This window comes from Pristis pectinata, chromosome 5 (genome assembly GCF_009764475.1).
Source record: "Pristis pectinata isolate sPriPec2 chromosome 5, sPriPec2.1.pri, whole genome shotgun sequence".
NCBI lineage: Eukaryota > Metazoa > Chordata > Chondrichthyes > Rhinopristiformes > Pristidae > Pristis > Pristis pectinata.
Window position 1 is genome coordinate 75656590 of NC_067409.1, and position 25334 is coordinate 75681923.

At 42.4% G+C, this 25334-nt stretch overlaps 1 protein-coding gene across 1 annotated transcript in view; it reads left to right on the forward strand.

Annotated features, from left to right (window-relative positions):
* Positions 1 to 25334, forward strand: part of nedd9 (neural precursor cell expressed, developmentally down-regulated 9) — a 72942-nt gene that overhangs the window by 6597 nt on the left and 41011 nt on the right. The gene's annotated exons all lie outside the window — the stretch shown is intronic.

Genomic DNA, 25334 nt, shown 5'->3' on the forward strand with positions numbered 1-25334 from the left:
GATCATCTTGGAATGCAGAGATGATCTTTATTTTCTCTATTGCAAAACATCTCCTTAAATTCTTCTTCCCCCATCTCCTCCACACTTGCCTCCAATAATAAGTGTGAGGGCTCCTTGTCATTAATATTGAGACCATGTGCCCGAACTAAGTCTGCCAATTAGCCAGCCATCACCAGAACTCACAAACAAACTCCAAGACCTCAGCTGGAAGTGAGAGGAGCCCTCTCATGTGACAATTCCTGGGTCCTGATGCAGGGTTTCAACCCAAAGTGTTGACAATTCCTTTCCTCCTACGGATGCTGCTCAACCCACTGAGTTCCTCCAGCAGAGTGTTTGGTGCATATAATTCATTCTGTTGAAGTTTAAAGTGGATGGAAAGTGGCTAGCAGCATGAAATTTCCATGAATTGCTTAGAAGGAAGGTAGCGCTGAGATTTAACTTCAAGCTGAGGCTTGTGAACAAAGCAGCAGGAAGAGAGAATGTGGCACAGTTGGACAAGCGATGAGGAAGCGGATGGTTAAACCTTGACCTTTACCGACTTTGAGATTGGTGTGAGGTTAGAGGGTGATATTAGTACTGAGGCTACTGCTCCCCAATGCCCTTTGTTCCTGGTGAGGCTGGCACTGAGTGTTGAATGTGTGGATGCTTCTTGAATTGAAGTTATTTTGAGGCCTGGGTTACATCAGCAGATCCTAATCTTCAGTGAGGTCTCTGCCTGCCTGCAGTGAGGGTCCCGTACGCCCAATGAAACTCGGGGAGTTAAACTGGTGGCTATTGTGTGTGAAGCATCATGTTAAAGAGCATATTGCTCTCCAAGCAAACTCGACCTACCATAGTTAAAGGTCTCCCTTGACAGCATCCTTGTAAATTTCTAAGTGCCCTCTATTATATGCTTTCTGTTGGGTTCCACATAAACTCCACAGAGGACTTAGCTGTGGCCCAACTAATGCTTTACTCAGGTCTTGAGTTCTGAGCCATGGCCAATACAATCAAAAACCACACGCACCTTCTTAACCATCTCATCTGTCCGTCCCGCTACCTTCAGGAGTTTAGGACATATGAACCAGAACCCCAGTTCCTCTGTGCATTTTAGTGTTGCACCATTTACCATGCACTCCTTACCTCTGCACTGAATTCCATTTGCCACTTTAGTGCAGGTGGATTCCCCACCACCAATTACACCACCAATTCTGGGATGATCTGCAGTTGTTCTAATTGTGGCCTGTGCATTTAAGTCCAAATTGATTACATGTACCATAAAAGCAAGGAACCATAGCACTGTGGAACCCCAGTGCACGCTCCCTCCCACTGACCATTCCCTTTTTCTTTCTCCCACTGACCATTCCCTTTTTCTTCTCCCACTGAAACCAAATTTACCACTACCCCTTGTTGATCATTCCAATATCTTGTCTGGAAAGATATTGGCAAATGCCTTGCTAAAAGTCCATTTACTCCTTTGTCATTTACTTTGTCCACATTGGCTATCCTTGTTACTGCATCAAAGAAAAATCAGTGAAGTTTGTCGAACACATCCTTTCTTTAACATACGTGCTGATGCCTTTGATCAACTTGTCCCTCCTCTGTAAGTTAATTTACACTGTCCCCCGGAACTTTATCTCATAACTTGCCCACCACCAATCATGGGCTGTTTGGACTATCGTCAGTCAATTTCTTTTCCCTTTTTAAACAGCAGCAGCACATTTCCAAAATGCATTTATTATTTGGATGTGGAAGAAAGTGTCAAGTAAATCAATCTGCTCATTTCGTTCATCCGCATCCTGTGTTGACATAACACATGTAGTGTTTAAGGTTGTTTACGACTTCCAGCATTAACCAGTGAAGGAATGTACCAAAGGTACATTCCCCACATATCATTTCTGCACAAGGCTTCAGGAAAGTTGCTACTGAAAGCTTTGCTGGGACGTGGTTACAGTTTTGGCCATGGTAAAATATTTTATCTGCAAGTCTCTGTTGCAGGAAAGATTTGGGTTTAATTCCTAGAAAGTTGCTTTCTAGAAATGATGTTAACGTTTGAAACTCTGTTTAAAAACAGTTGAATCTATGTGGCTGCACTCAAAAGGCCAGTATCAGAACTTTTAACAGCAGTTCTGTTATCATGTAAAAACTCAGTATTGCTGGCAATGAGAAGAAATGAAAGGCAACCAGAAGGATATAACACTGAATTCCTGCAGGTGATAATGTGTGTCTGTGTGGTGTTGGTGTGTATCTCAGTGTGTGTGTCCACAAATACAGTCACATACAGAGTATTGAGAGCAGCAGTAATTTTCAGATTACAAGACTGCAGCATCTGAATCATGAGGAAAGATTGAGAAGCTGTTTATTTTTATAATGGAGAAGAAAACTCCAAGCTGATGTTCCAGAAAAGCTTGGTATTCTTCAAGCGTTCAAAATGTGGTGCTCCTGTGATGTTTGAGTGTGCCATCTACCAGAGAGCCAAGCTAAGAAGATGGGGATTAGAGTGAAGACAGGCAGAGAGCTTTGTGTTTATCAGCTTCACTCAGGATGGTGAATGTCCACATCAAACTGCCCAGGGTGGTGATGGAGGGAAAGCTGATAGAGAACTGGGAGCGAACGGTTGAGTATTTGTTATTAGCGCAGACCAGTTGAGTTGTGGGGACTTTACAGGACGTGTATTTTCCCTGTACTCTCATAAATTCTGATTCTAAGGCTATTCAATCAATGATAAATTTAACAATTCTTGTGACTCAGCTGAGTTGTCAGAAACTCATACAGAGTAGAGAGGGATGACTTTGACACCTGTGCCCAGAAGTTCGATTACACGTGAGTGAGTGTGCCAGCTGGGTGGAGCGGGAAAGAGCCAGCGATAGCTCACTACTGAACGCTCAGTTTCACTCAAAGTCCTGGCATAGTGCCAAGAATATGTGGGCAAGAGGGAGAAACTGCATTAGAGCCTGCCTCTTTGGAAGAAGGGCAAGTGGAAGGATCAAGACCAGCATTTGTGATGTTTGGGGTAGGAAAAACCTGAAAATTGGGATCAGGATCAGTATTTTATGTGGGAGCAGGGTTGGGTGGTGGAGCAGGGTTGGGTGGTGGTGGTGGTGGTATTATGCAGAATTGAGTCTACCCGTTGCAGATCAGGGCTTAAGTTTTGGGCAATTGCTCAGTGGTGGGAGGGGTTAGATTAGCGGTGGTTCAAGTGTGCTGTATTGGGATGCCTGAAGAATGATCAGGTGTCCTGGTACAGGACTGTATCAGCAAAAATCTAGTAATCTTGGGACAACCTGATCCTTGTTCACCACAATGTTCTAAAGGAGTGTTGTGTGGCAGTTATGTTGTCCTGTGCACCATGGAGCAAACTGGCATCTGAACCACATGGTTAGTTCATGCCAGGAACCCCACCCCCTGTTGCATTTGCAGAGTGAAGCAACAGGACACAAAGGCGTCATGATCATCTTTCACTCTGAGGGCTGAAAACAATGTTTTGATTGTATAGTGCAAGAATAATAGTGATGCAATTGAATGATCTCTAACAGATTGATTGCCTTTGTTTGAAGTGAAAGTTGTCACTTCTCATGAATTTTTCCTCACCTTCTCTCTGTTCTCCCCACTAATGCCACCATTGCCAGGTGGTAGCCTATTTTAACCAGCTCTTCACTTTTGTTTTGTAATAAATATATTTGCGAGAATGGACCATTTTTGAAAAGTAGTCTTCAACCGAATGCTGAAACTAAGCAGGGTTTGAGATTTAAGCAAAAGCTGTTGGTGATAAATCAGAGTCATTGTGTTGGTTACGGGCATTGTACCTCTATCTGAGGTGTGTGTGAATGTCGTAAATGGGATGGGATACTGCAATCATTACAACCAACTATAATCACATCTGCCTTGGAGATTACATCTTTGGTCTTTCAAAGTAACCACAAATTTTAATTTAATTGTGCTAGCCTCCTAGAAATCAAGGCAGGGGTATGCCAGGCATCCTAGTAGCACTGGCAACAAACACAAGCAAATGAAAACAATGTAGTCATTCACCAGCCACTGACTTTTCTACAGGTGATGTTATTTATTTTACAGGCAATGCACTGTAACTATAGAAAAGCAATTGCTTGTCTGAAGCCTTTTGCCATTTGATTTATTTTATCTCAGAGGCTGGTGCCAGGAAGGTAATTGAGTTGTGACCTGGTTCCAGTGAAGAAAATGAAATATAAAAAAAGATTTCACTGACTGGCTGTTTCAGTCAGCAATTGCTTGCTCTCGATTCAATATCCCTGCAGGTCTTATGTGAAAAGTATAATCAGGGCAGACTAATGGTGCCTACAGACCAGAATCAAGGTCACCCCAACCTTGGTTGTTCAGCTGCAGACGTCACTTGTGTTTGTTGCCTCGTTCACTGAAGCACATGAAATGATGCACCTTGCACTCGGCATCCGCAAGACAAGGGTCCTCTACCAACCTGACCCCTCTGTACAATGCTGTCTTCCAACAATAAAAGTTCACAGGCAGACCAAGGAGAAAGTGAACTGTTTTTGTATTGCAGGTGCTGTCTCTCAGTGAAGGCAGACACCAATAACAAAATTCACCATCACAGTTAATGGCCAACTAAGGAAAAGTGTTTGAAGATTAAGACCTCAAATCTGGCCAGAACTCAAGTTTTCCTGGCAACAGAGATCCCTGCCTTTCCATGTGGTACTCAGAGCTGGACTTCTACAGCAGTCAACTAAAGGCTCTGGATAGATACCATCAATGCTGCCTTCCATGCGTTCTCTAGAAGGATAAGCAAACCAATGTTGGTGTTCTCTCCTAGTCCAACAACATTTTAAAAGACATTTAGGCAGGTATATGGATAGGAAAAGTTTAGAGGGACAAGGGCCAAAGGCGGGCAAATGGGACAGGCTTAGATGGGCATCTTGGTTGGCATGGATGAGTTAGGCCGAAGGGCCTGTTTCCATGCTATATGACTCTATAACACTCCCAGTGCTGAGGCCCTAGTTACACTCAGTCAACTACTTTAGGCAAAGTGTTGACAAGCCCATTACCAGACACCTGAAATAGACTTTCTATTCCGATCTCTGCCACAGGAAGAAATTATCCCATCAATAGAGGAAAAGATCCAAGGATGTTCTCAAAGCATTCTTCAGGGGGAGAAAATATATCACTGGAAATCCCAGCGCACAACTGCTCAAAATAGAGAAGAAGCATAGGGGACGATATTGAGAACCTCAAGCCCAATGCATCAGGAGCATACAGAAGACCCACTGAAATGGTAGAGGGAGCCCACCTCCTCATAAACTACCCAACCACTTGTCCTATCAATTACGACCTCCCCTCCTTGGCAAAGTCTGCAATTTTCCACACCAGCCTTATCAGTCACCTTGCAACCGTGGATCCAGAGTGGAAACTGCTTGATCCTGAGGCTCTGGCTATGAAGGAGGGGCAGATCAATGTTTGTAGCGTGCATGGTAAAAGTATAAATTTTATTTGCCTTTCCCCCTGTACTACCTCAGTGTACTCATATTTTGGAATGAATTTATGGATGGCACGCAAAACAAGTTTTTCACTGTATCTCAGTACATGTGGCAATAATAAACCAATCTGCAATCTAATGATCCCAGACATACGTAAGCATTAGCAAGCATATTCTAGCTAGGGGTAGCCAAAGGGTTCACTCGACTTGACACATAGGGCACAGCTTTTTGTTCAGCATCTGAGGTTACATTGACATTAACTGAAGTTTCTGTTTATGTTCAATTTTTCTTTCTTATTGGTCACAGCCTTTCAAAAATTGATTTAAACTATCTGCAAATCTATATTCATTTGAAGAAAAAGAGTATTTCCAGTGCTAGTCATTAAAACCCTGTGACATTTAACACCACGGAAAAACTCACTTGAGTGGAGATCAGCCAGAATCTGGCCTATCAGTGAGCAGAGTTGGAGGCAGCGGTGGAGACGTCTTGTTTGAGAGCATTGCACAAGAAAACAAGAGCAGGAGTAGGCCATTTGGTCCCTCAAGCCTGCCCTATCAGTCAGTATGATCATGGCTGATTATATGCTGGCCTTAACTTCTCTTTTGTGTCAATTCCCGATAACCCTCAGTTCCTCAATACTTCAAGTATTTATCTAGCTGCACCTTAACAATATTTATCGATCTGGCCTCCACCACCCTGAGGAGCAGAGAATTCCAGAGATTCACTACCCTCTGAGTGAGGAACACAGTGACTGGGAGGGCTCTTTTACACAGAGAGTGATAGGTGCCCGGAACACACTGCCAGGGGAAGTGGTGCAAGCAGATATGAAAGCAATGTTTAAAAGGCATTTCGAAAGGCACATGAACGAGCAGGAATGGAGGGATATAGACTATGTGCAGGCAGATCAGATTAGTTTAAGTTGGCATCATGGTCGGTGCAGACAGCATGGGCCGAATGGCCTGTCCCTGTGTTGTACTGTTCTATGTTATGGGGAGTGCTATCAAACAGCACAACCTTTGGGTACAAGTGCATAGTTCCCTAAAAGTGGCAATACAGGTAGACAGAGTGGTGAAGGAGGCATGTCGGTATGCTTGCCTACGTCGGCTGAGCATAAGATTTGGGACATCATGTTACAAGTTGTACAAAGCGTTGGTTAAACCATACTTTGAGTATTGTGTGAAGTTCTGGTCACCTAGCTATAGGAAGGATGTGATTAGCTGGAGAGGATGCAGAAAAGCTTCATAAAGGTGTTGTCAGGACTGGAGAACTTGAGTTATAAGGAGAGATTGGATATGCTGGGACTGTTTTCCATGGAGCAAAGGAGGCTGAGGGGTGACCTTGTAGAAGCTTATAAAATTATGAGTGGCATAGATAGAGTAGATAGTCACAGTCTTTTTACAGGGAAAGGAAAACTAGAGGGTATAGGTTAAAGATGAGAGGGGAAGATTTAAAAGAGATCTGAGGGGAAAGTTTTTCCATTCAGAGGGTTGTGGGTATATGAATCGAACTGCCAGAGGAAGTGCTAGAGGCAGGTACAATTACAATATTTAAAAGACATTTGGATAGGAAAGGTTTAGAGGGATGTGGGCCATATGCAGGCAAATTGGATTAGCGTAGATGGGTATCTTGATTGGCACGGGATGTGTTAGGCCGAAAGGCCGGTTTACAAACTATATAACTATGAATCTCTATGAATCTTCCACGCAGCCTCGATTTTAAATGACCAGCCGCTTATTTTGTGGTTATTGTGCTATTGCACTAGCTGCTTTCATATTGAAGCAGATACTTATTGGTGCATTTACTCGCAGTAGGAAAAATTGTGAGTGCTGTTCAGTAATCACTGGAGTGCCTCAGTACTTGTTAAGTGACGTAGGCTGTTGACTTTTCATGAAGTGATTCATTGTAAATTATGATTTTTCCTGTATGTTTGTTTATTCACAATGGAGAGAATAGAGCCTTATCTGAGTCGTGAGTTGGATCATGCAGAGGCTTCCCACATGACCAGTAGGTTTTTAATGTATTCTCTTGTGCTTTGCTAGCCAGGGAAAGAGGAAGCTGAAGTTATTATAAGAATCTTGCAGCACAGACCATTCAGCCCATTGAGTCTTCACGGCCTCCAAACAGAGCAATGCAATCAAGTTATCTAAACCATGACATTCCCTTGCATTGCTCACAATACACCCCAGTGTTGGTAATCATAGAGTCCTGTTCACAGATTGTTTGGAATTATATTTGACCAGGGTTTGATCTGTGACACTACTGGCATCTTGACGGGGAAGGGATTACGTAACAGCAAAACCATCCTTGTGTATAAATATAAGTATAAAACATTGTGTCAAGAATTTTTATTTCTTAAAAAAAATAAATGCTTGTGTTCACCAGTGACCTACATCTAATTTTGTTCACTAAAGGGGTGTTTGGACTAAATTTCCAACTGTCTCATGGAACTAGTTACGTTACCGTAGTTTCCAGTTACAAGCACTTTTTTCAAAATAAAGCAGTTGATACATTTTGAGGGTTGGTAATGACACAGGAAGTAGGTGCAGCAGCTACAGATTTATCTGAGTCAAACAAGCCGTCTCCAAGGAGTATAAATGTTTAAACTGGCCTCTCCCATCCTGGGGAGGGAAACCACTTCTTATAAATGATTAGTCCAAATCTGCTGATTGCTGAAGTATAAATAATGCATAAGAAGTTTAAATCCTTTTTGAATCTTGAAGATGGGGTTTCATTACAATATTTCTCACGTTTTCATCACCCAGATATCTACTTTTTCTCCTCGGTAACCTCTGTTAACCCTCTGAGAACTTAGCCTTCTCCCCCACCACCCTCTACTCAGCCAATGGTGGCTGTCCCTCCAGGGACATAAGCTGCAATCTTCTCCCCAAGTCCCTCAGCCTCTCCACATCTCTCCTCCTCTATCTCACTTCTGAAACTCTGCACCTTTAACCAATGTCAAATTTTGACTGATAAGCTGGTGAAGTTTCAGAACATTTGTACTATATGAAAAATGAACACGAGTTGTTGTGTGTGTTCTGACAAGCTGTTGTCAACGCAGGGTGAAGGATGATGTTTTTGTTCAGAAATCAAATCCACATATTTGTTCCTCCTTCTCCCTGTAGCCACAGAACACCAACCTGCCTGTTAGGTTCGTGGAAAGGCAGCACTCCCTCATGGCCAACATTCAGGTATAAATCACAGACAGAAAATCAAAACACTGCAACTGCAGAAAATCCAGAATAAGAACAGAAAATGCTGGAAATACTCAGCAAGTCAGGCAGCATCTGTGGAGCGAGAAGTGGTTAAAGTTGCTGATCAGTGACCTTTTGTCAGGATAGATAAATTTTAATCACTAATTAGAGTTGACTTGTGGCCCTTTAGCTTCAGGGAACCCAGGAGTGTTTAAGCCTCTTGTTTACGTGAACTATTTCAGCAGGAAACAGTTGGGTGAGTTTTTGGCTTCAGTGGATAGAACTGGATGCATTGTACAATGTTGTCCCCTACGCTGGTCAGATGGTAATCCACAGGTTACAGGTTGTATTTACGAATTTTAAATCCATGTCCCATCAGGTTACTGATGCTAACAGAGCTCGATATTTTGATTTAGGATTATCCCTCTTTTTTGCATCAGTTCATCCTTTCCAATTCCCCAGGGCAAAAAAATAGAATCCTTGGAGGATGAACGAATTAATAAGAAATTTGAGCTCATTTAGAAACAAAGATCCCAGAATTCTGAGAGTCAGATAGCCAGAGTGACCAAGGCTGGTTGTGAGGGTACAGGTTCTCCCCAGGTTACGAACACCTGACTTATGTACACCCCGTACCTACAGACGAGTGTTCGGGAGACCAGCGGGATGGATTTGCTGGCTGCTGCGTGTACAGGCATCTTCTGCTACCTGGGAACTCTGTTTGTGACCATAGTTCCGACATGCCAACTGTCCTGGTAACAAACGGTTCACGGGAACGGAACCCTGCTGTATCCTGGGGAGAACCTGCACTTGTGACGATGATACATTTAGGGTTAGATAACATTTAGGATTTGATTCCCTTCTGAAACCAATCCAAACAATACATACTGGGAGCACAACAAAGTAACCTGGATGGCAAACATGATTTGCAGAGAATAGTGAGGCAAATATTTTTAGCAGCATATATGATATGATGAGGATTGCTGCTATCCAACTTTCAATGACCTTTGTGCCAGATTCGAGGTCTTGATCATCAAACTCCATGCCACTTTTCTCAGTGGCCAAAGTCTATGCTTCATCGATGTCTGCTGTGGTATGGGTAGTCCAGATGAAGGGTCTCAGCCCGAAATGCCAACTGTCCATTTCCTTCCATGGATACTGCCTGACTCACTGAGTTCCTCCAGCTTTTTGTGCATTTCTGCAGATTCCAGCACCTGCAGTCTCTTCAGTCTCTGTTCTCCAGGATATGAAAGAATGAAAGATGACCTCACTGAAACAACAGTCAAAAAGGTGTGCTTTACTGGCTGAAGACTCTAGTACAAGGGGTACACCATTTCAGACTGAAGTGAGGAGAATTTTCTTCACTTGGAAGGCAGTGAATCTTTGGAATTCTCTACCCTGGAGGTTATGAAGACTCAGTCCAAATGGACGTCAGTAGGTTTCTGGATAGTAAAGGATTTGAGGGAAATGAGGATAGCGCAAAACTAAAGGTGCTTTGAGGTATAGATCAAGGACAATTTTGTCAGATGGGACAGCAGGCTCAAGGGACCAAATAGCCTACTCCTGCCGCTTTCTCCTCCAATCATCTCGCCCACTTTGCTCTCCCTCCATCCGATTTCCAGCTATCTTCCTCTTTCCATTTTAAAGCTGGTTGAGAACGGTGAGGAAATGTGGGTCTGACTGCAGGCTCCACACCACTGTATTGCTGCAACATCAGGTGTATGTGCGTGGCCCTGGTAGAGAAGCAAGACAGCCTTCCGGACATGCACAGACCTCTTGAACCCACCAGTCTTTCTCAGCAACGACTGCCCACAGTGGATCACTCCCAATGCCAGGGCCACCAAGTTTTACGAAGAGGTGACTCCTCCAGGAGTACTCATACTAATACCAACAGAGATGGTTGTGTAACACATCAAAATGTGTTTTTGTATTACAACTGTAATACAAAAACACATTTTAAGGATCTGTTGTTTAACATTTAGTGCGCTGGTCCATGTAGTCTGCCAGGGAGCAATCCCATTTGTCCTATTTCCCCCTATTTCTATTTCCCTGAACCCTGATAACTTGTTCACTCTCACACCCGCCTGTTAGTTACCCTTCTGATTCTTTTTTGCCACTAACCTACACTCGGAAGGTAACTTACTGTAACTAATGAGCCAACCAGCACATCGTTGGGATGTGAGAGGACACCAGAGGTCCCCAGAGGGATACCCACTGGGTCACAGAGAGAAAGCACAACTCTACAGAGGTGGTGCCTGAGGTTGGGATTGAACTCTGGTTGCTGGAGCTCTCTGGAGGCTTTTTCCAGTGAACCAGAATATATGGTCGGTCAACTTCAACACCTTGTCTGGTGTGACATGGGAACAGAAGCTTGGACCGATGTTGATCAGTACTGAATGATTTCAGCCAGGGAACAGTGGAAGCAGATCCTGCTAGGGACTCCCACCTTGGTTAGAGATCTCCATTGTGGAAAATATATATTTGTGCTGACCAGAAGTGAGTACAGGTTTAAATTTGGCTATTGTCTTCATGGTCCAGTGATCCACTGATCTCATTAACCAGGCACGAGTATTTAAGGAAACTAAAGTACAGAGTAACAAACAAGCTGCTGGAGGAACTCAGCAGGTCAGACAGCATCTATGGAGGGAAATGGATAGTCAACGTTTTGGGTCAAGTCTGTCGACTGTTCATTTCCCTCCACAGATGCTGCCTGACCTGCAAAGTTCCTCCATCATCTTGTTTGTTGCTCCAGATTCCAGCAGCTGCAGTCTCTGGGGTCTCTGTCAAGTAGATTTTGCAGCTTGCTTCCTGTGAGTGCAGACTCTTGCCAACTCACACCCATCACATAGCAGTGCTCACTCTTGGTCTGTAAGGTTTTGCGTGGGTTGTGTGCACTTGTAATGTTTACCCATATTTTATATTTAAAGGCAAGTTAGTGTCCCAGCATAGTCATTTATATAGCCTACAGACAAGTTCTGTGGATACTTGACCCTTCTGATTGTCCAAGTCAGTGGGAATGACCGGAAAATTCCAGGTGAAATTTGTGGCCCAGGAATCCCACCAGTTCCACATAAGTAGAGCTTTTGGATAACCATAGATTCCTGACAGGCAGATGTGGAAACTACCAGCATCATTAGACTGCATTCTTTCAATGTAAAGTAAGCCTTCATTTGCCATAGGCAGCTCCTAAGTAGCATTTGCTTAAAACTACAAGCTTTTACTACTTGCTGCATTGCTTGGGGCTCTCTCACTGTACTCCCCAGGGAGCTGGTTGGTCTGAATTTAATTACTAGACAATGATATGCACAGCTCCTTTTCTGAAGTTAGACAAAATACTGTCTCTCACGTCAGCTCTGAGGGATTTTTCAAAGACGTCATTACTGAATCAGCCCACGCTGAAAATCGCCAAGAAAATGATGTACCAAATACCAATGGCATTGATGCAATTTACTCCACTGGAAAATTAGTCATGCAAGATGAGGTATTTCTGGAAAGGAAAGTGATCCAAGTGGGTATTGCTGCATTAGAATGGTCACAGGCATTGAGTGTGGGTATAGTCGGCGGGAAGGAAGACAGTACGGTAGCGTAGCGGTTAGTGCAACGCTACTGCAGCGCTAGTGGTGAGGGTTCGATCCCCGCTGTAGGGAGTTTGTACCCTCTCCTTTCTGTCTGTCTGGTTCCGTTTCCTTCCACATTCTGCAGACCTACTACGGGTAGTTCATAATAGGCGGCGCGGACCCCTCGGTCCGGAAGGACCTGTTACTGTGCTGCTATAAATGAAGTTTAAAGTAAAAGCTTTACGGCCAGATGTTAACTAATGAACCTAATTAATTCATTGTTGCTTCGCGTCCTAAAGCCACTACTTAAGGTGTCGTTTTATTTTGCTGATTAGATGGTGAGCAGAATCCTGTATTTCAGCACTGGTAGCAACGAACAAACAAAACATGCAGGTTGACGTCAGTATATCCCCCCTCCCCCTGCCCCCCTCCCGTTCTCCTTCCGCCTCCCTGATTTGGAGGACTGGAGATATCTCGAGTAGATTTGAGGCAGGAAGAGGTTACAGAGATAAGGAAGGGGAGAGACCGTGGAAGGATTTGAAAATGAGTGAATGTCATAAAATAGAGGCATTGTTCAACCAAGTCAGGAAGCAGATGGGTGAGAGGGAATGAGATTTGGTGTATGTTAGAAGGCAGTAAAGTTTGGGATGGTCTCAGGTTTATGAACCATAGATCAAGGGTCAAATAGCCAAGTGGTACAGCTAGTAAACCTGTTACCTTGCAGCTCCAGCAACCCAGTTTCAGTCCTGACCTCCAGTACTACCTGTGTGGAGTTTGCTGTCAGTAGAGAATTTGCACGTTCTGCTTGTGAATGCATGGGTTTCCTCCGATGTTTCGGTTCCTCCTGCATCCCGGATTGGTAGGTTATTCGGCCATTATAAATTGCCCCTCTTGTGGAGGTGAATGATTGAATCTGGTGCATCTCGTTCTGGTTGGTTACCGGTTACTAGTGGTGTGCCGCAAGGGTCGGTGTTGGGGCCTCTCCTTTTTACCTTGTACATCAATGATTTGGATGATGGAATAAATGGTTGTGTGGCTAAGTTTGCGGATGACACCAAGATAAGTGGAGGAGTAGGGAGCATAGAGGAAATAGAAAGAATGCAGAGGGACCTAGACAGTTTAGGAGAATGGGCAAGAAAATGGCAGATGAGATTCAATGTTGAGAAATGTGCAGTTGTACACTTTGGAAGTAGAAATAAGCGGGTAGATTATTATCTAGAAGGAGAGAAGATTGATAGTGCGGTAGTACAAAGGGACTTGGGGGTACTTATACAAGATACCTTAAAAGTTAACCACCAGGTTGGATCGGTGGTTAAGAAAGCGAATGCTATGTTGGCATTCATCTCGAGAGGTATAGTGTATAAAAGTAAGGAAGTGTTGATGAGGCTCTACGGGGCGCTAGTGAGGCCTCATTTGGAATACTGTGCGCAGTTTTGGGCCCCGCATCTTAGGAAGGATGTGCTGACGTTGGAGAGGGTTCAGAGGAGATTTACGAGAATGATTCCAGGAATGAAAGGGCTTAAGTACGATGAGCGTTTGTCGGCTCTTGGACTGTACTCGCTGGAGTACAGAAGGATGAGAGGGGACCTCGTAGCGACATTTAAAATGTTGACAGGTAAGGATAGAGTAGATGTGGCTAGGCTGTTTCCCTTGGTGGGCGTGTCCAGGACCAGAGGGCACAATCTTAGAATTAGAGGGTACAGTTTCAAGACAGAGATGAGGAGAAGTTTCTTTACCCAGGGGTGGTGAAATTGTGGAACTCCTTGCCACGCACAGCAGTGGAGGCCAGATCAGTGGGGGTGTTCAAGGAGGAGATAGACAGATATCTAAATAGTCAGGGTATCAAGGGATATGGGGATAAGGCTGGCAAATGGGATTAGAATAGTTTTTTTTTTCTCTCTCTTTTTTCCCACCCCATTTCTTTTTCCCTTTTCCTTGGAGCAGACTCGATGGGCCGAATGGCCTGCTTCTGCTCCCTTATCTTGTGATCTTGTGATCTTGTGATGATGGATGTTGGGGGAATTAAATGGGATTAGTGTAGATGGGTGGGTGATGGTCGGTGCATATTCGGTGGGCCGAAGGGTCTGTTTCTATGCTGTATGACCCTAGAAGTAAGAAGTGATTGTACTGTTTCTTTCAGCAATGAGCTGATGCAAGGATGGAAAGGGGCAAAGTAACAGAAGAGAGAACGGGTACTTGTAACCTTTATCCCTATCTACACATAGCTAAAGCACCCATTATAAGAATGACTTCATGTTCCATTACTCTCACCTTGTAGATGATGCTTCCCTCTATGGTAAAAACAACATGCTACACCTTGATGGTTGTGCAAGCTCTGCTAGCATGTAAACAGCCATGCAGGGAAGATAAACAACACACAGTTGTCTAGATTGGTATCTTCTAAACTAAACCAATTTGATTTGCAGGTTGCCTTTTCTTCGAAGACCTAGGAGTGATTGCGACACCCACTGAAAGAACAAAAAGCCCCTTTTTCTGCTGTAACTGGGACGAGCTGAAACAACCCAGTTCTGAGTGGGTGTATGTTTGCAGCACAGGTTGGGAGGGGTGACACTTGTAGCATCACTTACTGAGAGGCAGCTGGTATACTAATTTACAGTAGAAAATGCTGGAAACATTCAGCACACATCAGTCAGCATCCGTGGAAAGAGAAAGGGTTGACATTTCAGGTCCGGGACACTTCAGAACTGGGAAAGGGAGAGAGAAGCCGAGTTAGGTGGGGGAGAGGATGGGTGGAATGAAGGGAATGCCCTCTAATAAAACCAGATTACCAAATGTGGCAGTAAGAGGTAGTTAAAATCAGCTTAAACAACTTGATCTATGTAATGTGTTACTTATGGTCAGATATGGGACATGGCTAGCAAGCCAGACTATATGGAATAAGTAAAACAGCCAAAATGATGGTGGTAGAAGTGGCCAGTTCTGATATAAATGTAAAGAAAGAGCGAGTTGCCCAAAGTTGGACAATTCATTATTGAGTCTGGAAGGCTGCAATATACCCAGAGGGAGGATGAGGTGCTGTTCCTCAAGCTTGGATTGAGCCTCATTGTAACAGTGCAAGAAGCCACAGAGAGAAAGGCCGGAGTGGGATGTGAATTGCAGTGGCAGGCAACTGGTAGCTCAGGGTCACTGCTGTGGACTGTGAACAAGTGCTCAGAAGCACGTGCACTTGGAAGTTTCATTTGATCTTAGCTGCCACATTATGTTATATAGTCTCATCTTGTTTCCAGAAAAAGTTTTTCAGAAAACTTCAACTTTTCAGAAATGTTTTTTCTCTCCACAGATGCTGCCTGACCTGCTGAGTAGTTCCAGCATTTTATTTAAGATTTTCAGCATCTGCTTTTTTTTTTTGTTTTGATTATCAATTTAAAACATTCTGTTGTGGGCACGGGAATTTGGAGGAGCATTTTCTGCGGGCAAGACTTTTGTGTCCAAGTTCCCAAAGTGTTTCATAGAAGTCACAGTCATACAGCACAGAAACAGGCCCTTCAGTCCAACTCGTCTATCTGAGCTGGTCCCATATGCCTGTGTTTGGCCCATATCCCTCTAAACCTTTCCTATCCACATACCTGTCTAAATGTCCTTTAAACGTTGTAATTGTACCTGCCTCCACAGCCTGCTCTGGCAGCTCCTTCCATGTGCTGACCACCCTCTGTGTGAAAACATTGCCCTCAGGACCCTTTGAAATCTTTCCCTTCTCACTTTAAATCTATGTCCTCTAGTCTTAGACTCAGACCATCCACCTTATTCTATGCGCCTCATGATTTTATATACCTCCAAGCTCACCGCTCAGCCTCCTTTGTTCCAGGGAAACAGTCCCAGCTTATCAGTCTCTCCTTATAATTCAAGCCCTCCAGTCCCGGTAACATCCTCGTGAATCTTTCTGCATCCTTTCCAGCTTAATGACATCCTTGTTATAGGTTAGCGACCAGAACTGCGCACAATACTCCAAGTGTGGTTGCTCCAACAACTTGTACTCTTAGTCTGACATCCATCACTATTTGAAGTGGGTGTCTGAGGCACTTGTCTGGTAATCGGGGATTGCATTGATATTGTGTCCACTGAACACATCACTAAAAGAAAGAAATCGACTTGAATTTACTTCAGGCTCTTCACAACCTGAGAATGCCCAGCAGATTTCTGACGGGTCCATGAGTCCATGGGACTCTACCTCGTTGTTCTTCTTTTGCACTATTTTATTTTTTGGTAACTGTGGTGAGTTTTTGTGTCTTGCACTGTACTGCTGCCACAAAACAACACATTTCATGACATATGTCAGTGATAATAAACCAGATTCTGATTAATTTTTGCAGTTGTTGCTATTGTGATCTAGTGTAGATAGCACAATTTTCTCACAAACATAGGCCAGAAGAGGATATGGCCGGGAGATCATTTTATTAGTGAAGATGGTTAAGGAATGAATATTGCCCAGCTCAGCAAGTCAAGGGTTTCCTACCAGGAACTGCATCAGCAAGTAGGTGGTTTCCATACAGGGATTCCTCGATCTACCAAAGGAAAATGAAACATTGTAATTTGAAAAGCCATTGTGGGTTTTTTGGTACAGTAAACTCCTATGAGAGGAGAGTGGCATGTTATTCATGTTTGCTAAAAGTTAGACACACACCAGTCAATGGCATTATAGTAAAAATTTGTAAATCAAACATTCATGAATTGAGGATTATTGTAAGTTGTAACCCTAAATTAGTCTCAGTCACATAAAGTAGTGTGGTCACCCAGCTTGATGGCCAGGAAAATTACCCATTCATCTCCACTCTGAAATGGTGAGAAACTAGTAACCATTGGTTTGCAAAGGGATCTTTTGTGAGATGCAGATACAACAATTTTTCATCCTAGCTACATGCTTTCCTTTATGGCAGGGGGTCAGAGTACAAGTGTAAGGAATTCTGCTGAAGTTATAAGGCTTTAATGGATCTAAACATTCTGGAGTAGTGTATGTAGTTTTGGTCCCTGTACCAAAAGGAAGATGTACTTGCCTTTGAGTCGGTGCATTGCAGACTCAATAGATTGAGTCCTGGGATGAGAAGGATGTTGCAAGATTGGCCCCTACTTGAGAGGTGATCCCATTGAGATACACAAGATTCTGAGGGGGATTGACAATGTAGATCCCAAGAGGTCATTTCCACTATCTGAAAAGTCTACAATTAGGGGGATATAATCTCAGGAGACGGGGTCAGCTATTTAGGATTATGGAGAGGTTTCTTTACAGCCGTACGTCTTTGGCACCCTTTACTCAAAAAAAAAATGATGGGTATTCACTTGTAGAGTAAAGTCAATAGTTTTTGAAAACTAAAGATGTGGGCATCTGGTGGCATGGTGAAGCTGAGGCGCAGGCAGACGTGATGTTATTGAATAAAACAGCAAGTTTAGGGGGCATAATGGGCTACTATTTCTCCTGATTCTTTAGTTTTATTTTAATTGGCATTGAATTAAAAACTGAACAAACCAGTGCAAGGTTTTGAACGTCATAAGAAGTAGATTTGTTAAGCACAAAGCAAATATTCTTAAAGGTAATCTGTACAGGCAATCATTATGATCTTAACAGAGTAAATTGAAAGTTGCAACAGGAATGTCACTCCATATTTGGGAATGGGAGAGGATTTCGTGCAGTGGAAACTAGCTGATAAAACAGTCATCCTGTAAGATACACTCTATAAACATTGAGATTATGCATTTGGATACGTGCCTTTCGCCACAGATTTTTATAGTGCAAAGATAATGTGGTATCTCTGATCATTGCACTAGCTCCAACCAGTACATCCCACAGTTTCTTTAAAGGATCTTTTGTATTTGGTCTTCAAGGATTCCGGACGTACCATTTCTAATGAGTTGCTGGCAAGTTTAAAGAGCATTTATGTTATGCCAGTCCTCCCAGGACACCACAATATGGGTTTTGCATGAGTCAGAGTTCAGTGAGGCTATAAGCACAATCCAGTGTTCTTGAAAGTTTTACAGTTGGCCTAGATAAAATCTACATTTCAAGAGCTGGCCTAGCTGTCCAATAAAGCTCTGAATTTGTGAGAATCAAGGCAGGAATAGATAAGTGATGTAGATGTTTCAAAATGTGTTGAATATGGCTTAACACAGAGAAGAGTAATTTTGGGCAAGTTTTTTGATGTCTTAGCACCCAACTAAACATTTGATTGCTGGCTCTGAGAGGGATTTTATTTGCTCTACCAGATTCTTCTTGACATAGAACTCAAATGCTATCATACTTGTGCAATATAACAGTGTTTGTCTGCAGTGAGAATGTGGCTGTAAGGATCGCACCCTGCTGTGCCTAAATGTTGGCAACTGCAACAACTATTAGCCCATCCATAGTGAACATTGCACTGAAATGAAAAATATCAATTCAGTGCAATGTTACATGGGGAACATGACAATACTATTCTGTGAACATCACAATTTTCACACCAAAGTTGGAGTGACCCACAAAGATAGTAAAAATTACTTTTCTACCTATTCAGGCCAAAGGATACAAAGTAAGGACTTTGCAATTCTACAAGAAGGATTAACCTTTGCACTGGAGGCATCCAAGGCAACGGGGTGAGACAGGAAGGTCTCCATAATGGGGAGTATGGGAAGGTGAAAATGGATTAAGTGCCTTCTGTAAGGGTAACTTCATTAATGTGGTTGAAAGGAATCATAACTCCATGACTTTTACTTCATAATAAATCAACCGTGTGTAGTTCCCAGTGCCCAAGTTGGATATCAGTGCAAAGGTAATTTAGTAATAGCATAATCCTGCAAATCCATGGGTTTTGCATGAATCAGGGTCCAGTGTGGCTAGCAATGCAATCAGTCATCTTGCAGGTTTTATATTTAACGTCACAGAGTTTTACAGCACGGAAACAGGCCCTTCAGCCCAACTGGTCCATGCTGACCAAGATGCCCATCCAAGCTAGTCCCATTTGCCTGTGTTTGGCCGATATCCTTCTAAACCTTTCCTATCTATGTACCTGTCCAATTCTCTCTTAAAAGTTGTAATTGTACCTGGCTGACATCTGACAAAGTCTGATTGGCCCAAAAAAAGTCTGCATTTCAGGAGCTGGCCAGGTTGCCCAATAAAAGCTCTGCATTTGAGAGAATCCAGGCCAGGAATGGATAAGTGATGCAGATGTTTCAAACATGTTTCAAATGAAAAATGTCTCAATTTTTTAAAAAATACATACTTTTTTTTTTACAAACAGCTCTTTTTCCCCGCAGCTTTCTTACGTTGTGTAAAATTAGGCTTTGGCTATAATGTGAATAGCTCCGGCAACACAACATGCCAATGAATGCTGAAAATAGAAAACAGCAGTGGGGCGTAGATGAAGTTAAAAGCCAGTTGTGTATCACTTTGCTGCTTATGACTACAGATAAGACATTCCATTGTATCTAATTGTAAACGGAAACTGAATAAAAAGTCATTTTTTAATTTTGCATAATTTAGATTTCTTCTTGCCATGAATATAATTTAAACTATCCCTAGTTAGTAACAAAAATTGGCTTGAAATCAATACAAAGTACAAACTAAATGTTTTTAAGATATTTATAGCAGATAAAATAGTGATGTATAAGAGGCTTTTAGTCAGACACATGAACATGCAGGGAATGGAGGGATGTGGATCATGTGCAGGCAGAAGAGATTTAGTTTAATTGGCGTCGTATTTAGCACAGACATCGTGGGCCGAAGGGCCTGTTCCTATGCTGTACTGTTCTGTGTTCTATGTTCTCTGTTAAAAATAAGGAGTTTGTGTTTGAGGCAGCTTTAGTGGTTCAGAGCACTAGTCTCCCCACAGATCTGGCTCATGATGATAGCTCCTCTGACCATAAACATCTGAAATCCCATTGTTGAGATCCAGTGCTGCAGTATTCAGGATGCTGAGCTATTAAAAGCAAAGATGAAGTGATGATTTAAAGTTTGTCCAGTATTGAACAGAGGTCTTTCATACTTTTTCTGTACTTCTTAAATAAAATTTAAACTTAATCCTTTGACTGCACTATTTGGGATTGTTGGAGAAAAAGATATAACTTGAAGGCTTCTGATTTACATATTCTGGCTTTTATTTCTCTTATAGCCAGGAGAGCAGTATTGCTTAAATGGAAGGAAGCTACTCCACCTACGCATGTTCAATGGTTACGGGATGTTATGTCATACTTGAATCTAGCGAAGATTTGCTGTTCAGTTTTTGAATCTAACCTAGACTTTCAAACCCTGTGGGACCCTTTTTGAATTATTTTCAAAATCTCTGATTTGGGGACTAAAATGCAGATATTGGCTGACACTGTTACTTTTTTTAAGGTTTTTCCTTGCTGTTTTTTCTATCTAACAGCTTCGGGTTTTGGTAGTGGGGGTAGATTTTTTTTTGTAATAAAATATTTCAATTATTTTTTCTTTCCTTAATTAACTAACTACTATATGTGATTATTGATGTAGAGTATTGTAATCCTAAGTACGACTTATTACAATGTATTCAGTAGTATTTTTACTTTCTTTTTTGATGCATGTACTCTATTTTTTTTCATGGATTTAATAAAATATTGTAAAAGAAAGTTTGTCCAGGGCTGGGCTATTGAGAAGAGGGAAGGTTTTCCAGGGAATAGCGTCCAGGCAAGCTGATGACAGCATAGCCAGACCAAGAAGAACAGTGAAATTGGGTGGATACTCAAGTTGGAAAGGTGGGATTTAAGGCTGGACCAGAATTGGGGGGACAAAAAAAGATTTTAAAAAGCTGTTGTAGAAAGCATGGCTGTCAAAGTGCCCATAGGGAGGGTAAGTGGGATGGGAAGGGTGGGAAGATGGAAGTGAATGAAGTGGCTTTTAGAAGAGCAATTTCATTAACATAGTTGAAAGGAATCATAACTCCATGACTTTTACTTCATAGTAAATCAACTGAGTATAACTCCCATTGCCAAGTTGGATATCAGTGCCAAAGTAATTTAATAACAGCATAGTTCTGCAAACCCATGTCTTTTTTTTAAGGGAGGAAGGGTGGGTGGCACTCCCACTGTGGAACATTTCCAGTGACAAGCTTTGATCAGTATATCAAATACCCTGAATGCTACCTAGTTACATCTCACTTGACTCCACTGTTCTCCAATGTCCTCCCACCAGCTCCCCCCCCCCACCAATCTGTTCATTCTTTCTAAATGTGTAGTTTACCCACTCCCCCCCACCACCCCCCTCCCTCCCACCACCACCAACTTCCTACAACCACACGCACTCGTCAGTCTAAACATAGCAGCCTGGAATCTCCTTGTCTTTTCTCGACTGACTGCCTGGCTAACTTCAGGTGTACTGTTTGTGAGTGGGGTTTCAGCTGAGGTTGTAATCTTCTATTAGAAAAGCCCGATGAGAGATCCCTTCCCTCCCCTCACACCTTCACTTTTCCATCTGTTCTGCTGAGGTAGGCAGCTAAATGTTGACTACTAAGTGGGAAGGCATTTAACAGTCTATTTAAAGGCCATGCAGCCAAACAGCAGAAAGTCCTTGAGATACACAAAATCATACTCGTGCTGATGACATAAAGTGGCATGTCCTTAATAAGCAATAATTTCTTTACTGTCTTGAAAGGAATTAATGAGCTACCTACTTGTAAGTCAGAAGTCTGTGCAGGCAAGAGTATCAGATTTATCATTATTCCCTCACTTGTTTTGCAGGGTCTTCTGTCAGTTCCCCACAAAACCAACATAGACTAGGTGTGAGGACCTCCCCTCACTTTGACCCTATTCTGGCACCTGGGTCAGGTTTGAACCTGCTTCGTGGTTTTTCACGTGCTGAGGAATTCAGGGTGCCTTTGTGTGCTTAGTTTATGTTAGAGTGTTGCTTTTGTTCTAAACAAAAAGGTAGGTTTAGTTTATTTCCTGCTTAATGGCAATAGTCACAGTGTTCAGTGAAAAGATGCTTTTTACAATTATCTTCCTGAACGGTAAATGTATTACTTGTTTAAAGATACCAGTTGTAGTAATGCTGATTCATCTGTTGCACATGTGCTGGAGAGAAGTGAAAATTAGTAAGTGCTAAAAGATTCTCCAACAATCATAGTTTGTTATAAACTGGAGCCCAATGCTGCTGGGTCAAGGAAAAAAATACTTAGGAGTTTTATTAACTGACCACATTCTGTTCTACAGACAGAATCATCCAAAGAGTACAACTCTGAGGATCATTGTAGCAAACCACAAATGAGCTGGAACATTGTGAATTTCATTGATGAAACTATTATTTTTGCTGCTACCAGAAATTTAACTTTAAGAATCCACTGGTCCTTAGGCGAGCTTCAAAGCTCACACCTTGTGTGTCACCAAGATTTTCCACAACCATTATCAAAGTACCATATAGTTGCAAATCCATGTGGTTACATTCAGGGCTGACCTATTCAACACCCAACCCGCTGACATCACAATGCCCACCTGGTATTCCCTCCCCTCATTCAGAACTCTCCCGAGTACCACTTGTCCTTCACAAAATCCTGCTTCCCATCACAGACTCATCATTTCTCAGTCTTCTCATTTTTAAGTTTTTTTTTATATAAATCCATTCACTTCTTACCTTCATGATCAGCATCAATTGTGAACTTGTCATGATGAAAAAACACTGCTCTCCCTCAGAAACCCTTTAAAGGTATGTTTTCTTTTCTAGATCCCAACTCTTTGAGCCCCTAATCTTTTCACCACAAGCTCCTCCTACTGGTTTTGCTGGCGATGGCTGAATCCCCTGTTCCTAACTGTGTGGTTGTCCTACCTTTGACTGTGCCTTCAACATTCTCTGCAAATAGTTGCGGCAAACAAGGACGCCATTTGGTCCATCTCTGTAAAAACAATCCAACTAATCCACTCTCTTCTCCTCCCCACAGCTCTGCAAATTCTGTTCACCCAGCTCCCTTTTTGATCTTCCTTTACTACTACCCTTGGCAGTCCATTCAAGACCCTAACTACTCAGTGTGGGGAAAACACACTGAGTAGTTAGTTATTAATTATTAGATGACCACATTCTGTTCTACAGACAGAATCACCCAAAGAGTACAACCGTGAGGATCATAATAGCAAACCACAAATGAGCTGGATTTGGCTGGCAGTACATTCCAGACCCAACTACTCAGTGGGGAAACAAGTTTCCCAATGCTATGAGATACCTTTATTAGTCACATGTACATCGAAACACACAGTAAAATGCATCTTATTTGCGTAGAGTGTTCTGGGGGTGGTCCGCAAGTGTCGCCATGCTTCTGACACCAACATAGCATGCCCACAACTTCCTAAACCGTACGTCTTTGGAATATGGGAGGAAACTGGAGCACCCGGAGGAAACCCACGCAGACACAGGGAGAACGTACAAACTCCTTACAGGCAGCGGCCAGAATTAAAGCCGGGTGGCTAGCACAGTAATAGCGTTATGCTAACCACTACACTACTGTTCTTTGTCAGTCACCTTCATTCTGTGCTCCCTGGTTCTTGATGCATCTGCCAATGGGAACAGCCTCTCTCTATCAACCCTGTCTAGACCCCTTATAATTTGAATTATCTCTCAGATCTCCCCACAACCCCTTCTGTTTGTCAAGGAGAACAATCCCAGCTTCTTCAGTCTATCTGCACAGCTAGAATCCCTAGAATAGTTTTAGTGATTTTTATTTATCCTTTCCAAAACCTTTGCATCTTTCTTAGTGTGGTGCCCAAAGTAGGGCACAGTACTCCAGTTGTGGTCAAACCAATGTTTCATAAAGACTTCTTGTTTGCTGCAACTATTTTGTGGAGAATGGTTAAGGCATAGTCAATGATAAAGCCAGCACACACTGGGATCAGGAGATTCAGCCATCGCCAGCAATACAACTGTGATGAAAAGTATACATATAACTTTCTTGTTCTTGTACTCTCCACCTCTATTTCTAATGCCAAGGAATCTGTACCCTGCTTTTAACCACTTTCATTGAAAGAAGTTAAAAGCTGTATACAGGATATACTGCAGTATACAGAAGAACTTGCTGTTCCTGTACCCTTTTAGAATTGTGCCCTCTGGTTTATATTGCCTCTTATCATTCTTCCTACCAGAATGTAATGCTTCACATTTCCTCTGCCATCTTTCTGCCCATTTAACCAGTCTGTCTACATCTCCTTGAAGTCTATTCCTGTCCTCCAGTCTGTTCACTACATCTCCAAATGATTCATTTAATGGTTCTCTGTTACGTCTTTGAAGAATCCAAGGGGGGCTTTGTTACTTTAATTTTTAAAAAGGTAGAAAATAACACCTTGTTAATCTAAAGTACACCTCTACAATCTTAAATCATAAGCTTGCCCACCATTTGATTTAGACAAAGAATTACAAGCTATTTTTCTAGATTTTAAGTTGGTTCAAACCAAAATGTAGTTCTACATGACAACACATCAGCAGTATCATAATTCCCTGATGACAGGGTTGTCAGCTGATGTCTTTAGACACTAATCTCTTGCTTCACTGATAGTGTTCCGAATTAATTTCCTGCAATAAGATCCAGTTACTTTGATTGATGCAAGGCTTTTGTCTAAACATTGTAAGCCATCTTCATTTGGTCATTCCTTCCAATATCTGCGTAAATGCTATGGATGAATGGCAAACTAAAAGGAATACAAAACATCTTTGTAATTAGAAGGCCATTAGTGCAAATCTTTATATATTGACGCTCTTGTAATTGAATTTTGCAGAGGTTGGCAATGTCACTAAATCCATTTATCAGAGTATTTGAGACACATTTTCATAACAGTTCTGACCTGGATTAATTGACCTCTAAGTACGAACCACAGAAAGCAGAAGTAAGATTTTAATTTTTGTTTGAAAACCACAGCTTACCTGAAGGGTCAGGGAATATAGCAGTTTTATTTGTTCATGATTTTAAAAGCAAAAAGCTGTTGTTGTAATTATCACAATATAATAACACAAAATAGATATACATGTGGTGATTTCTCTCGATAGGTTGTTCAGCTAGTAAACAGTGTGTTGTCTCAGCTTGTCTGTGGACACCAGCCACCTTCTCCTTGGCCACTGGATAGTGTTGATCAAGGCGTTAAGCCAAAATCAGTATGTACAATCCAGCTTAGAGCTCTTAGTCAACTGTCTGATTTTACTCTTGAGTTCCCTCTAAGTGGTTGCAGATGCT